This window comes from Triticum dicoccoides, chromosome 6B (assembly GCF_002162155.2).
Source record: "Triticum dicoccoides isolate Atlit2015 ecotype Zavitan chromosome 6B, WEW_v2.0, whole genome shotgun sequence".
Taxonomy (NCBI): Eukaryota; Viridiplantae; Streptophyta; class Magnoliopsida; order Poales; family Poaceae; genus Triticum; species Triticum dicoccoides.
The window spans coordinates 634,370,207-634,378,388 of record NC_041391.1 but is presented as its reverse complement, the minus strand read 5'-3'; the positions used below and the strand labels follow the sequence as shown (position 1 = coordinate 634,378,388).

Here is an 8,182-nt window from a genome sequence, read left to right as displayed (position 1 = left end):
CTGTCAAGTATCATGTGTACTTCCGCCTAGGTATAAATACCCCACTTCTATCATCAATAAAGACTAATGGATCATCTTTCATTCATCTTTCTTGTTCTTTACTTTTCACTCAAAACACGTTATCATGCACTTTGCTCTTCATTAGAGAGATAGGCTAAGACAGAGAAGAACAGAGGCCAATTATCTCTGGCAACGGAGGCAGTGGCACCGGACTTGCACACCCAGCGGCGGAGCGACAGCGGCCCACGGCGTCGGTCTCCGTCGCACGGCAGCGTCCTCGGCACCAACTACGGCGGCGATGCAGCCTTCAGCATGGCGTGCTTGCCCTCATGGCAACCGAGGCGAACAAGACAACCCCAGCGGGCCCTTTGCCATGCCGCGGCTCTCAGTCGGCACGCAACCTGGTCCTGGCAATCGGGCGGCTCTAGCACACCATCCATGGAAAAGACGAACATGCATCTACGATGCATGCATACAAGAAATCCATCGGGAGAAAGCCAACATGATTGTCTATTTATGATTAGCATCACTGATTCATTGACCAATTGTATTTTCCCTGAATCAGCAAGCATTCCAAATAGAGAAAAAAGAGAACGGTGATGTGTAATCCCATCAGCGGCAACCGCTTCAACAATGGCGAGAAGAACGCGACTTTTAGGATCGAAGTGGTGCTCTTTGTGCACGACGCAGTGGCGCCATCCAATGGAACCTTCTGCATAGGGCTCCCCACCGGTCCGGTGACTCCCAGCGTGCGACGGCTCCCGGCCCTGCGCGGCTTCACCCTCCCGAGCGCTCGTAGCGCTGCTACCGGCCGTCGGCTGCAGGACGCAGCACCGAACGCTCAAAGCAATTCCGCGTCCGATAAGAGAAATAAATCAAGAATTTACTCATCTTAACATCCCGTAATCAATCAATTGATCATTTTCTATGTACATGTATGCACTCATGCGAATTGCTTTGTACCAGAAAAAGGCACGCTTCTTCCGAGAGGCGAGAACGACATCACTCCGAACAGAAAATCTGCAAACATAGAGATCAAGGCGAGATGAGAGGAAGTGTTGAGACAAGAAGATGAAAATTAATACCCAAAACTGCATCTTCTCTGCGCGAGGCAGAGGCCAATCCAACTCTGCAGCCCGATGCGGCCGGCGCTGCCTTCAGATGCGGCGATCTCAGCCATCCGGCGAAGCGCTCTTCGGCGGTCGCAGCCACAATGCCCTCCAGCAACGCGACGTCCACGGCCTTCGGCCCGGCGGCGGTTCGCACCTCTCGGCGTCCGGCACGCCATGGCGTCCTTCTCAAAGCGACGGGAGAAATTAGGGAATCTTATCACTCTGGCCATTTTCCAACCATAGGTTATTTCCAAATGGCATAAAAATATAATTACGCACTATTTTACATCTCGTAAAATATCATTTGAAGCCTCGTGTCTTCATATATTACATAAAAATGTAAATTATTAAGTTTTGCATCTATATGTATTACCATAGTAATACTGATGCAAAAGAATGTTTTACGTACATTTATTCCTTCATAATTTAAGACATTATATATGTCTTTGCATCAAACATTTCCTAAGGCATACATTAGGAGAACAACTATAATTTTTGCAACTGACTTTTTGTTCTTGCAAATCAAATTATAATTCAAACATGAATTATGAAGTGTCGTACTCAATATGACCACCCGTATTTATTTGTGAATCACAAGGTAATGGTGCCATCTACTGCACAATTTGCAGATTATCCACTAATACTGTGAGGTCTACGTCTTGCTACTTTGACAAGATGACTACCTTCAACATGCTCTTCCAAGTATTAATATTAGATGTGACTACCTCAAGATATCATAAGGTCATACTGGCATCTACTGTAAATTTTGCAGAGTATCCACTATTACTGCAAGGTCTACATCATGTCACTCCGACAAATGATTACCTTCAAAGTGATTTCATATATTTAGCATAACATAAGGTAATAGAACTATGAACATCTACTGACAGAAGTCAGACTATGTTTTCTATTACTGCGAGATCTACACCATATTAGTGATTATCTTCAAAGTGCTATCCTATAAATTGAGGTCTACACACATGGTTATAAAGCATTAGCTATTCTAAAATTTGCTCCTCTGAGGAAATTGGAGTTGTTGTTCACTAAAATTATTTACTCTCATAGTAATATTATTCATGTGCAATCACTACATGCCGAAATGGTATTGTGTGCTAATATGAACTATTCAAGCCTCATTTTGCTCTAATATGTCAAAGGAAACTACATACATATTTGCATATAATCGTGATTAATTTCTATTACATTGGTAAAATACATGGCAGTGAAGCCTGTGTCACTATTTATAATTATAGTGTTGTCCATCCATCAAGATGGATCCCATAATTATGGCAACGATTGAGTGTCTCAACACTTTTGCAGTGTCCACATCACATTGTGGTTATACTTTCATACTGGCTAACCAATTGTAAACATGCAACGTCTATGTTTCTGGTGGTGACTCTAAAGTTGCAACGTTCATATGCATTTTATGTGTCATCAACTTCACTTAGTTCTCAAACTAAGTACATAATGGATGAATTTTATTCACCCTGAATATTTCCCTTAAGAGAATGAGCACATCGTGGGTGACCACCATTCAATTTTCAAGACCTCAAGTCCATTGCACCTCACACTTCTGTCATTTAATTAATTTCAAGTTGAGATTCAATGATAAAATATTTTAATATGTAGATTCAGTTGAAAAGCCCTTAATACACTTTACATCCCCATATGGTACTGCCATTTTCCATGGTAAAGAAACATAAATTTCTTAAAATCACCAGATTCACCCAACGGGTGCTATACCATTATTTGAAATATTTGCTAGTAATGAGAATAATATGCAAGTTAGTGTTCAAAAAATAGAACCATGAGGAATTCGAAGTAAAGTGGAGGCTAATAGACAACCAAAGACAGAATTATCTCTTAATAGGAATTGATCATTTTCAAATGATCAAAAGACAACTCTCAAGTTTGTCAAATGTGTGGTTATATAAATATTGTACCTATGATTACCAAACCCTCAAACATATGGTCAAACCACACCACAATTTTTTTTAAAGGCCAATAAGTTCGATGGTATAAAATTGAAAATTTACAAATAACAACCAGATTTTGGTAAAGGATTGTTCTGAGAATCTTCATTAGAAGGAGGACCAAAATATAGTGCGAAAAATGGAGGATGAACTCATTTGCACTCAAGAATAGTGGAGACCTCAAGTAATCTCCTAATTATCCTAACATATTATTAGCCTATACTTGTACTACTACATGTAGTAAAATGTCAAATATCATATCCCTTGGATACAATATTCGATAAAGTTAAATGTATGTTTCAATTCATACTCAATATTGTTGCGTACACAATGATTTTCTAAGTATTAATGAATTAAATATTAGGCTTGATAGCCTTAGCCATCCTGGTTTGGGATGATTAGAAAATTATTGACATTTCCATTGGTCACAACTTAACAAGTTGAAAAATATTCCCCATATCATCAAATTATATGTGCACCACATGTGCCATAGGGAAAATCTGTTTTAAGGAACTCTCACCTTAAAATTCTAAATGAGCCACTTATTCTTCCCTGAACACATTCAAAAGATATATGTGGAATGTTGGACCATTATCTGAGGTAATTTAGACACTTCATGGTATTCATATACACATTCATAAAATGTTTTTAAGTGTGTCTCTTATCACACATAACCGTGATCTTACCCAATAAATAGCTGAACTTATCAAAGTAGGAGCAAATTCTCCTAAACAAAGGATAAACCCAGTCGAATGAACAATGTCGTTGAACTCATTTCATGAGAATTTTCTGATTGCATTCAGTACCCTATGTACATACCCAGAATGGTTTAACTAAATTTCTTACCAAAGATAGTCAAATAAATTACATGACCACTTTTAAAGAATTGTAAATTTACTAGCCTCTTGCTGGACAAATACGACCTTACACACCGTAAGTATGATCTAAATCATATCAACTGCATATCATACTACTTTCCCCTTGTAGTAACTACGTGGAAATCAATAAAGTATTTCTCATCTGTGATAATTCGGTTATATACCGATATCACCACTCCAGCGTACATCAATGGGCACTCACAGAAAATTAGGGATCTATGTGAGGAATAACAATTTATCCGTCAATCAAAATTTTTCATAGCCCGTATGCTGAGTGCATCAGCAATAAGGATATTCTCTGGCATTAGGGGGAGATAAGTACCACAAAGAATGCCTAGAAATAAATTAGAAATGTTATTGACATTCAATCCTTATATCCACGTACTCAAAGAATCTGAACTAGAAGTTTAGAGAATCATATATTTGCAACACATTACAAATCTGTCACAGACATTTACTGATGACAAGGTGTCACTAAATTCTATATTCCTATAGTAAATTGTCAGGAAAAGTTGAGGTACCTTGACAAATCACTCTTCTCCCCAAATGAGAGCAAGAGGGGGAGAAAATCTGACAACACGAGATATAACTTCTCATATGCTTCCGCGCAAACAGAGGAAATCAAAACCTTAACCAGTAAATGTAATTCAACATCAAGTTGAAAGACACCTCACTGGATGCTCATCATCCAAAGCCCGGCATAAATGTGCACAAATGTTTTGGTGCCGGGACATTGAAACGCCTTGACTCCATTTGTTATAGGAAATCACAAGGAGTTAAAAAGAAATAAATATAGTATCCACAAACTTCAATGATTCCATCGGAATCATATAAACTAAAGACTACATTTGTCGACATATATTTCTTCTCAAATTGCTAAACCTTTTGGGCCCCGAACCAAAATCCATGGTAGAGTGCCTCCTGCACTCATATTGGTTCACATAAAAAGAAGCAAGTAATGAAGAATAGCAGTCGCTCTACAAATGAGTAGTATTTTACCGCAGTAATACCTACTCCTCATAAGTATCTTCCATATGGAGTACTAAAAACTTCTCATTCATAGACAAAGTCAATGAGGTGGTGAGAAAGTGAGGCTTGTAGCAAAAGGGTTCACGCAGAGACCCGACATCGATTATGATGTAACATACCCTCTTGGTATGAGTGGAATTATGTTTCAATACTAAATTTGGCAATAAAAATAATAATAATATCCATGCAGTTGATGGATGAAGTGGCTACATACTCATATGAGTCACTCATTTTGGAAATCTCTATTCAAGTCCCTGAAGGGCTTATACTTCAGAATTCAAAAGAAAATCGCAACAAGTTTTGTGTAAAACTTCATAAGTCACTCTATGACTTGAAATTGTTAGAAATAATATGGTACTACTGACTAAATGATTTCCTTATTCAAAAGGATTAATCGATTAATGATGATTATTTACATGTTTAATAAAGGAATCCCATATTTGATTCCCTTGCATCACCTCAGTGTATATTGATGATTTCGTCATCCATGTCTATACATAAACATACACAAAATCATCTCAAGACGGAAAATTTGGATTCAACCAAATTTAGCTTAAGCTTACAACATGAGCATTCTCTCAAGAATACATATCAGTCTACATATATCCAAAACATATACGAGAAGTTCAATGTGGATATATCATGCCAATAAAAGACACGTAATATGGTCATACTACCCCTGATAGATTACAAATCCATTATTACCTAGGGGTGATAATTAAGTGATATTAGGACCTAAAGTTCTACATCTCACTAACACTAAAGCACTCATATAATTGCAAACTACGTCAGGCTTGACACTATATTTGCTATCTTTGTTCTGAGTGCAACCCCAACAAAAGGTATATGGTCGATATAAGAAATATCAACTTATATATCAAGCTCACAATAAAGCTTGGACAATTCCATCAGGAAAATCAAAATATGATCATGATATGATGAAGTGATATTGGCTCTTTATTTGATCCCAACAATGCCATATCAATGACTGAATTCATTGGAATAGTCTTCTCATGAAAGTCATCTAAATAGACTTTAACGACTATTTCCATTCATCATTCTAACATAATTGCTTTATCTAAAAATATTGCAAAATATGCATGGATTAGTAGAATGATTAACCACACTCAAAATCATGTGGTTGAGATTCATCAGAATCGCATAACTTGATTTTATTAAGATTCTACCACTTGTGTTACTCAATATGTACAGTTTATATGAAGAGCAACATCATAAAACACATTGCTCGAAAATCACTTATCCTCATGAATTATAGAAAATGATGAAACAATTTGCAAACAAAAAATTGGAAAATCCAACGGATTATTCATAATGTTATAATCATGTCAATGGAATTGGTCGGACACATCCTCTAGATTTGCAAAGTTCAAGGGGAGTAATCTCCCAAAGTATAACCTGTTAACAATCATCAGATTGCATATATTGTACTCTTTTTCCCTTCATGAGTTTTCCCTAATGGTTTCTCATAAAAGGTTTTTAACGAGACAATATTGATACAAGCGTTCACATATGTAATGTCAGTTTCTCCTTATATTTTTCCCATTGAGTTTTAAAGGAGTTTTCAGTGACATATCAGATCACACTCTTTTCCTTATGAGTTTTCTCTCAAAGTTTCTCATAATGGTTTTTAATGAGGCAATATCTTCTCGAAGATCATATGTCATACTTTCTATTTTCCCTATCGAGGTTTCCAAAGAAAGTACTCAAGACATATTAATTGTTCTCTAAACTCACCAATGAGTTTTCCCCTTCTTCAAAGGTTTTTCTCATATGAGTTATCTAGAAACAATAATCATTATATGTTGCATCATTTTCTCCTTATTATTTTTCCCACTGGGTTTTAAGGAGTTTTAGCAACATATCTGCACTATTCTCCTCACATTTTTCCCACAGGGTTTTTGGAGGAGACATTCAAGATTATTCAAAGAATTTGTCAAGATGATGGATATATCTAAGAAGAGGCGTTGTACAAAGGGGAGTGTTAAGAATAAAATAGTTGCTTATTAATTAAGCTAATTAGGATTAAGTTAATTGTTAGATAGGTTGCTTGGTTCTCAAGCAACCATGTACTTCCTTGACTCTCAAGGCAACTATGTAATTCCTTGGCTCTCAAGTAACTATGTGTTTACTTGACTGTCAAGCATCATGTGTACTTCCGCCTGGGTATAAATACCCCATTTCTATCATCAATAAAGACTAATGGATCATCTTTCATTCATCTCTCTTGTTCTTTACTTTTCACTCAAAACATTAACCACGGGAAAGCCCTCCCTGGGGAAAAAATTCTGTGCGGACGGGTTGCAGACCCCTCGCTGTGCATACCCTATGTGAGATGATGCCACGTGGTCCACCTCGCCATCTGACGATTCGCTGCTCATCCGCTCGCTTCCTTGGTTCTCTCGGCTCAAGCGCCCTTACGTTCGGCTCCAAAACTGCCCATCTACGTGCGATCCCGGCTTCCGTCAATTACGCAGTGATTGATTCCGAACAGATACGGGTAGCTTCTGCTTTTTCGGTGCAGCGGCGATTAGATCATGAATTTTTCATGGTCGAGCGACCGGAACACTGTCCTCTACGCGATTGGATTAGCGGCCAGTTCGCCGGCTCGACGCTCACTGGAGCGGACGGAACGGTAACCATCTCCGCCGCGCGCCCAACGCGTCCTCTCCCTCCCATAACCGGATCGGGCCGGAGTAACAGCCGCGGCAGCCACAGGTCGTGCTGCAGCAGTCTAATCGGCATCTCAGAGTGGAGAAGGTTGGGAGTGGCCATGGCGGAATCTGACACCGTCGCCTCCAAGGGCGACCATGGTGGTTCTTCTTCTGGCTTGCAGCACATAAACATTAAACCTCGTTGATGAGAACAATTGCTCCTCCACCTTGTATCTTTCGACGTCTATGATGTTGCAGGCCACGACATGTACTATGGATCTGCCGCGAGTCATGTCAGCAAGAGGACACGGCCACCATGACAGGAGAAGGAGGCCAGCAAGATGACGCGTTCAGTCCTGACTTCAACTGAAGTTTAGGGCTAGACAAAAAAATTAGCATCCTCGCTGTGGTTGAATAGCAAATGAGAGAAACTAGAGAAACAATTATAAATGTTTAACTACAGATTTATGAAGACATCCAGATAACAGATGCAGACTTTTTTTTGCACGAAATCA

At 38.8% G+C, this 8,182-nt stretch overlaps 1 long non-coding RNA gene across 1 annotated transcript; it reads right to left on the bottom strand.

Annotated features, from left to right (window-relative positions):
• Positions 1 to 492: 492 nt before the first annotated feature.
• Positions 493 to 1,311, bottom strand: LOC119325853. The gene is made up of 2 exons (XR_005157728.1): positions 964 to 1,311; positions 493 to 818 (listed from the first exon to the last, which is right to left on the bottom strand). It is a non-coding gene; the product is annotated as an uncharacterized LOC119325853 (long non-coding RNA).
• Positions 1,312 to 8,182: the final 6,871 nt, after the last annotated feature.